The sequence below is a fragment of the Passer domesticus genome, unplaced genomic scaffold (assembly GCF_036417665.1).
Source record: "Passer domesticus isolate bPasDom1 unplaced genomic scaffold, bPasDom1.hap1 HAP1_SCAFFOLD_79, whole genome shotgun sequence".
In the NCBI taxonomy this organism is placed as follows: domain Eukaryota; kingdom Metazoa; phylum Chordata; class Aves; order Passeriformes; family Passeridae; genus Passer; species Passer domesticus.
The window spans coordinates 61,624-69,525 of record NW_026990177.1 but is presented as its reverse complement, the minus strand read 5'-3'; the positions used below and the strand labels follow the sequence as shown (position 1 = coordinate 69,525).

At 48.9% G+C, this 7,902-nt stretch overlaps 1 long non-coding RNA gene across 1 annotated transcript; it reads right to left on the bottom strand.

Annotated features, from left to right (window-relative positions):
* Window positions 1-3,655: 3,655 nt before the first annotated feature.
* On the bottom strand, window positions 3,656-7,422 carry LOC135293124 (uncharacterized). Its single transcript, XR_010355256.1, has 3 exons — window positions 7,332-7,422; window positions 4,194-4,327; window positions 3,656-3,918 (listed from the first exon to the last, which is right to left on the bottom strand). It is a non-coding gene; the product is annotated as an uncharacterized LOC135293124 (long non-coding RNA).
* Window positions 7,423-7,902: the final 480 nt, after the last annotated feature.

Genomic DNA, 7,902 nt, shown 5'->3' with positions numbered 1-7,902 from the left:
GGATGGTGACTTCACCAGCTGTCTGGAGGGGTCTGTCCCAGGAAGAACCAAGATAGCACTGGGGCCTTCTACCTCCCCCCCAGTAGTGCTTGGAGCTCTGGAGGTTTGTCTTTCTGCTTAGGGAAAGGCCGTGGAAAAGTATTGGGAAAACTAGTCACTAATAGAGTAGCTTACAGAGCTACAAATATATGTGCAAAGAATACAGAAAACATAGAAAAGAAAAATGGCAAAACCCAAACAGCATGAGCGTGGTCTTGGGCATGATCACATAGATCCAAATGGTCTTCTCAGCCCTATATCTGTTGTATTTCTGAGAACCAAAGGAATCCTGCTGGAGCCTGTGGGGAGATGGGTTTGGGAGGTACAAGTTCATTCATTTTTTTTCTCCTTGGGGCAGCTCCTGTTCCTAACATCAGCCGAGCCTGTCTCCAGCCTGATGCCTCTGATGGTTGCAGCCAAACAATTCATGGCAGGCAGAAGACATGACTTTCTCCAGTGCTATCTGTGAGTGGGAGTCAGAATAAAAACTACAGAACCCACAGCTCCATTGGAAAATTCCCTTCCTTTTCATTCTGTAAATAAGTTCTGTGTCCACTTCTGAATTGTCAGTTATTTGTTAAGGATGGGAAGTTCTCTTTTACAAATTTTTTAATGTGGTTTGCAATTGGATAAGGGTCTCCTTCCTTCACAAACTCCAGCCCAAACTGCCTTTGGAATATGGCCCACTGGGCAGTTTTTGCCAAGCCATGGTATGTCTGGATAAGAAAGCAAGGGCAATGGTATTTGCAGCTAAAAGCCAACAAAGCCTGGGACAGCCAAAGCATCCTGTGGAGATCCAGGCCTCCAGCTGTTACTAGAAATCAGCAGAGTTCCAGCCAAATGGTTCTGTGTCACTAAGTGCAATCTCTTTGCCTGGATCAGAGCCTTGGTCAACAGAAAAAGCAGAAAGATCAGCAAGGGTGATCCCAAAGGCCCACAACAGCATTGTTATGTTGTTATTTTGCTCATCTTGTTTAAGTTTGCAACTAAATGTTGAGCTGATGGGGGGGGGGGGGGGGTTGGGGGGGGCGTGGGTAAGAAAAGAAAAGAGGCTTATGACAGGGCCATGACATTCTACAAGAGGAATCACTGGTGTGCCTGGTGTACATTTCCTGGACCTGTCTCAATTGCATTAAAGAATTGTAGCCCTGATTTAAAACAGACAGGTAGGAAACTACCTTTGAGAGCCAGAGGCTAAAATGGCTTGTGGATTTTTTTTAAGAACGAGGACATAAAAATTACCAACTGCAATAAATAAAGAGTTAAAAAAGAAGTATTTTGGTATATGAATAATTAGAAACACAAAAATGTGGAGATGGGAATGCATGTTTTCATGAAAATAATGAAATTCTAGACAAAAAACACAGGGCTGTTGACATTTCTCTCTCCTCCTGTGGCATTCTTGAGTGCTCTAACCACCTCTCCAAAAGACCTAGAAACAAAAGAGAAGCAGTGAAATGAGAAGCTGTTTAGCTCTTGGAGTGAAAGCCAGCCCACACAGGAGATGTCTCCTGCAAATGCCCAGAACCTGCAGGATGCAGGAGGGCTCTGCCAGAAGGCAGATGATGCATTTTCCTCTCAAGTGCATGGGCACTGCGCCTATTCCTGAAGCACTGGGGTTCACTGCCTCAGCTCCTAAAGAGAGTTTGTTCTTTCATCTTGGGTTTCAGTTTCTAAACTGTGTGGTTCCTATCCTAACCACAGATTATTTCCTTCAGCAAACCATGGGAAAGAAATGTTCCTGAGAACTGTAATCTGACAGCTTTGATAAGGGGGTTGCCCTTTCAGGCAAGCAAGATTCTTCTTTTTTCATTAGTGTGTCAGTATGATTGTGAGACATACAGAAATGCTAAAGAAATTAACACAGAGCTGTCCTACACTTGAGAGACAAGGAGATCTTCCAGGTCCTGCTCCTTGATGCAGGCAAGACCTCGGCAGCATGAAGATGTCTCTGACAAAGCCTTCTGAGCACACTCACAAATTCTGAGCAGCACTGAGAGATGGGACAATCTATCCTCAGGGTGTGAAGATGTTTCCAGCTGGCCTGACTTCATGCTGGATAGACATTTCCACCAGAAAAACTCCTGGCCCATGGTTGTGTAGAAGTAACTGCATTTGGACTCACCCGCTGCCAATACGTCCCCTTTCTGTGTATTTAATCACAGGGTTTTCCATGGTCACCATTCTCTCCGAGGGAAACAAAATACAAGATGCTCACTTTTAAGCAGAGATCCGAGCTTCCAGGAGATACAAAAGGCAGCCCCACTGTCAGGGACTCTGAGCCCTTTGTGGTCAGCTGGGTAACAATAGTAACAACCACAATAGCAAAAACAAACCAAAAGAAAACAAACAAACCCCACAAAAATAAGCAAAACAAAACAACAACCCTTCCCCCTCAACCAAAATGACAAAAATAAATCCCCAGCCAAAAAGACAAAACTCCAAAACCAGTCAACTTCTGTGAGGTTTGTTTGCTCTGATGACTATTTGGGAGTCAGGAATCTAAGGAGAATTTAAGAAGCTAAAAATTGTGTTCAGTTTGGCCACTAGCACACAGGACTTGTCCAGATGATTTGCTTGTCCACAGCCTTCATCTGGTTCAAAAACAATCGCTGCTTCAGCCTTTAGCAGAGAGGGAAGCTCAGGCAAAGCCAAGCCAGTCCAAGCTGCCCGCAGAGGCAGCAGGAACACCCAGAGCGCTCCCTCACTGCCTCAGAGCACAGCACTTCCTCTGGGGAGTCCTGAATGTCCCCAGTGGGACACCAGACTCAGGAGGAGCATTTGGTACAGCTGTGCTGACACCTGCACAGAGTACACTGTCCCTCAGACAAGAAATACGCCACACTAACCCAGTATCTCCAGGTACTTCTCAATCTCCGGTTTCGGAGCAGCCATGCTGATGTCAGACCTGGAGATGAACAAACTGCCCCAGCTCGAATTCCCAGGTTCAACAGAATAGATTCCCCCAGGTAATGCTGCAGCAGCAGGTTTAGTGCCAGAGTCCATGTAGGTGTGCTGAACCTGTAGCACTTCTGGTGGGGACAGTTCCTGTGCCTCACGCCAACCTTGGGGCCCTTCATTGCCTGTTGTTTGCTGGAAGTCTTTGCGGTCTGCCAGGTGAGATGTCGACACTTGCACCTCAAGTCAGAGAACAAAGCAATCAGAGACTACAGCTTGTCCCTATCAGCCAAGAGTCATTGACTGTGAGCAAAGGGAAAGAACAGATATACAAGGGATACAGACAGCATGTTTCAATCCTCCTCTGGGTCACCATGTTCCCCCTGTAAAGAAACAGAGAGAGCAGGAACATGCCAGCAGGAATCAATTTGGATGATTGCTGGCCAAAAGCCAAAGAACAAGTCCCACTGTCCAGGGCAGCACTTGAGATCCAGCAGGAAATGTCCTTCAGAGTGACTGTGATATATACTAGAGCAGGATGGCACTCAGAGGCACGGCCCCACTCCCTGCTGCTCTGCACTGAAAGGCAAGAAGGGCAGAAAGCATCAGTTTGGTGACTGCAGTGGCTGTCCCTCCTTCACTCACTTGCTTTTGTAGAGCCTGAGGGAGGTGATTAACTTTCTCTCTGATGATTTTCATTTCTTCTTCCAGCCTCTTCTCCCTTGCCTTGTTCCTAGCTTCAGATTCCTGCAGCTCTGCCTGCACATCTTCCTTGATGGTTTGTAAACAACAATGGAGAGGAAGTTTCATGAGTGGAGTGGCTGCCACTCTTTCTCTCACCTGGTTTTGTTGATCGCCCCTGTGCTGATGGAGATTCATCTCCTCTTGAATTCTTCTCATGTCTTCCTTGTTCTTTCTCTTCACTGCCATGATGGCACTCTGAGCTTCGGGCAGCTCTGCTTGTGGCTCTGCCTTGATGTTCTGTACACACAAATGCAGAGCAAGTGACTGGGAGCTGCCATCATGCTCAGCTTTTTCCTCTTGCAGCCTCAAAATCACATCTATTCAGCCACGTCTTTCTGCTTCCCTACCCACCTCTGCTTCCACTGCAAACCTCCTGTCCCAGTGCTGATCTCTGCAGATTCCAAGGCTCTGTGCTTTCAGTGCCTGTGGGACTCCTGGCCTCCTCAGTCCCAAGAGCTGTTTTATCCCCCTCTTCCTGCCCTTCCCTCTGTCACCTGGCCAGTCAGGCTTACCTGGCCATTCTGCTATGGCTCTTCCACCTGCTGCCTGAGCTGCTCTTCCTGCTCTCGGGCTGGGAACAGCTCTCCCTGAGCCTGGCATGGCATCTCTGATAAGCAGTCTGCCCCTGCTCTTTCTCTAGAAAGACCTTCACAGAAAGCAAGAGAAAATGGGTTTCAACTTCCCATGTGATATTTGTGAGCCAAGACTCAAAGACTGATGGGCTCACACATTCCCAAAGCTCTGTGCTGCTGCTCTCCTGGGTCATTCTCTGCCCGTGGGGAGGCACAGATTCCAAAGTGACCCTGGCACTACAATCAGGGGCCATCTGGCACTGAAGCTCCAACAGCCTCTCAGGCAGCTGACAGGGAAGGTGTGGCATTCCTCAAGGCTCTGGTGAGGGCCTCCCTCTGCTCCTGCCATGTCCTCTTTGTCTTTCAGTAGTGACTGACACCCAGCCCTGTCCCACAGCTCCATCCTGGCTCTGCAGGTGGCTTCCTGGCTGAGCTCACTCCTTGTGAGAGACACTTCTGCAGTTCACGTTCTCCTCGGGCCTGCACCAGCATTCCTGCCTTTCTGACATCTACACTCTTGTTAGAAATCCTGGTCATTCAGGAGATAGGGATGCGTGCAAAGATACTTTGATGTATGTCACAGAGCCTCTACAGCCGCCTCAGTATATGGAAGAGGACCAAGGTGTTTTTTCTCCCTCTTTTGTCAACTGAGAATTCTGACCAGCAGTAACAGAGACTCTCATAAGGCCCCAATTAACGAATGCACTTACACACCCCTGGGGATGCCAGTGAAGGAAACCGTGTGTCATGTAATGCATGTATGAGCAGAGTCACCAAACAGCACCTAACCATGGAATTGTTCCACCTCTCTAGGACAGGCAGAAATTTAAAGAATTAAGTGGGGACTTCAGGGCAGAAGAGGCCGGAGAAGGAAAACAGCTTTGAGGGGGAAAAACCCCATATCTGGAGGGGGAAACATCTCTGCCTGCTCAGAACTGGTACACGGAACATGTCTCTAATCCTCTCCTGAAAGGGATGCTTTAGGTGAGGTTTGCACCTCCAACATCCTTGGCCCAGAGATGGGAAGATTCAATTATGTAAAAGTTACATAGATAGATAGATAGATAGAAGATAGATAGACAGACAGACAGACAGACAGGTAGATCTCACTACTATAATCTGTCTTTACTGTCCTCTCTCACATCAAAACTTGGTAGGCAGTGCCCCCACTCAGCAGCAATCCTGAGATTGCTGTCCTGTTGCTTCAATAAACCACACTCTTGGGGAATTTGGAGCTTGTAGGTACTTATGGAAAACGATCTGACCCAGAGCATTGCACTGAGAACTGCACTCTTTCTGCATCTGTGCTTGAGCAAGTTCTTCTCTTGGACTCAACCACACTGACACTGCTGAAGTGGATGAAATCAGAAATGCTGCCCAGCCCCTCCCAGCTCCTCTGATCTCTGAGGACCGGTTGGAATAAAAGGCCAATGATATCCTGCTCAATTCCCGAACACAAAACAAATTGATTCCCTGGGCTGCAAAAAGCCACAGGCGTTGATAACCTGAAAGTGATCTCAAATGCCATACTGGCTGGCCAAGAAATACACAGTTTCATCTGCACCAAGGTGCTAGCACTGAATGATGTCTTGTCATGCAAAACTATTTCATTCTACAGCAGTGACACCTTAGAAATTAAAATTCTAGCAGAACCAGTACCAGTCCTGTAAAAGGACAGAAAATAATGAGGAAAAGCAGCATGGATGGGAAAAAAAGAAAATGAAGAAGCCTCATTCTCCAAGCAAAGACAAAATAGCAGTTAAAAAAAAGGGGGGGAAAAAGTAACTACAAAAAGTGGCTAAAATAGTTCAATGGAGAGAGTAGAAGCTGAAGGTCCCCTCACGAGCCACCCGTTGTCCAGACTAAAGCTCCCTCAGCACCTCGTCACTGGGCTTGTGCTCCACACCCTTGATCAGCTCCCGTGTCCTTCTCTGCACCCGCTCCAGCCCCTCAGTGACATTCTGCTTCACAGGGGCCACAACTGCACACAGCAGTCACTGCAGCTGTGGCCGCAGCGCTGCCCAGCACAGGTCAACGCTCAGTGCCCTGCTCCTGCTGCCCCTCTGCTGCTGACACAGCCCACCATGCCCTTGGCCTTCTTGGCCACCTGGCCACAGGCTGCCTCACGTTCAGCTGCTCTGGACGGGCAGCACCCCTGGCTCCTTTTGGCCTACGCAGCTGGCCAGCCAAAAAGTTGCCCATCTGACTTCAAATACTGCATCCTCCATTTCAATACGTCCCTCCTGTGCAGAGCAACACAAGAGAGCACTCAAGGACTTGCAGCTTCACCCTCACTCCAGGCTCCAAGGCACTTTCCAAAGCTGCAGACTTCACCATGGAACAGAGCCACAGAAATTCGCCACTTCTGCCTTTTGCCTGACAAGAAGGCTTCGCAACTGCGCAGTTCCTTTCCTTGGCCACACGGGACAGAAATGGCCCCCCACAGCTTCAGGGACAGCGCAGTCATCTCCTTGCAGCTTATCAAAAGCCAAAAGACAGCTGGGCCAAAAGAGTCTGTACAAGTGAAGAACTCCTCAGGAATACTGCAGAACACTTCCACAAGCCAAACACACCTTTCCACGATGGAAAAACCAACATAGCCCTGGGATCTCCAGCACTGCCATGTGTGCCCTTGGACAAAGCACTGCAGAAGCCCAGAAATAGAGCTTCACTGAGTCAGGCAGCCAAAGGGTCATCCAGAGCCCCCAGCTCTTCGGTGCCTCAGCATGACAGGTTAAAGGCCAATTTTGAGCTGTCACTGCCCACAGGAAATGGCTACATCCTGCAGGACTCCAGCACTTGGCATCCTCGGCCAGCAACAGCAAGTGCTGGCTGCTCAGAAACTTGCACCTCTGCCTTGCACTAAAGACAGCAGCACCCACAACTGGCACTTAGTCTCTTGGAATGATTGGGCTGTGCTGTGAGCACAGCTGGACGCATGTGGTTGTCCTGCTCATTTTGCTCCTTTTTGGCTTCTTGTCCAGGAGCAGAAGGAGCCAGGGGAGAGATGGCTGTTGCTTTTGTCGTCTGTGGCAAGAGAGAAGCATGAGGGACAGGCTGTTACCTATCATTTCTAACCTCATTTCTCCTTGCATCTACAACCACATCTTCTAAGAGAACTCATCAACTGTGTCACAATGGCCCCTTGGTTCCATGACACCCCAAAGCATCATAATGGTCTCCACAGTTCTATGAGGCCCCTTGGTGTCACAATGGACCCTCTGTAGATGGGGCCTCACAGTGTCACAATGGTCCCTAGTGTCCATGGAACCATACAGCTTTAGTATGGTCCCCCTGTTCCATGAGGCGAGTGAAATATCACAGTGCTCTCCATGATTCCATGAAGCCCCATGGTGTAACAATGGTCCCTTGGTCTCACTGGTCCCCACAGTGTCACAATGGTCCCTTGGTGTCACAAGGCCTCACGGTGTCACAATGGTCCATGCATTCCATGGGCCCTGTGCTGCTGCATTCCCCCCTCCCCTTCTCAGGCCGCCCTGCCAGCTGAGAAATGCTCCTTGGGCCTTGGCCTTGGCCAACAGCCCCTGGGCTCAGCTCCTCTGTGTAGGAATCCATAAAATCAGAGGGTTTTGGGAAAGCTGCAAAAGGCAAGCCTCAGAGACAGGAGAACTGTGATTAGAGCTAAGCA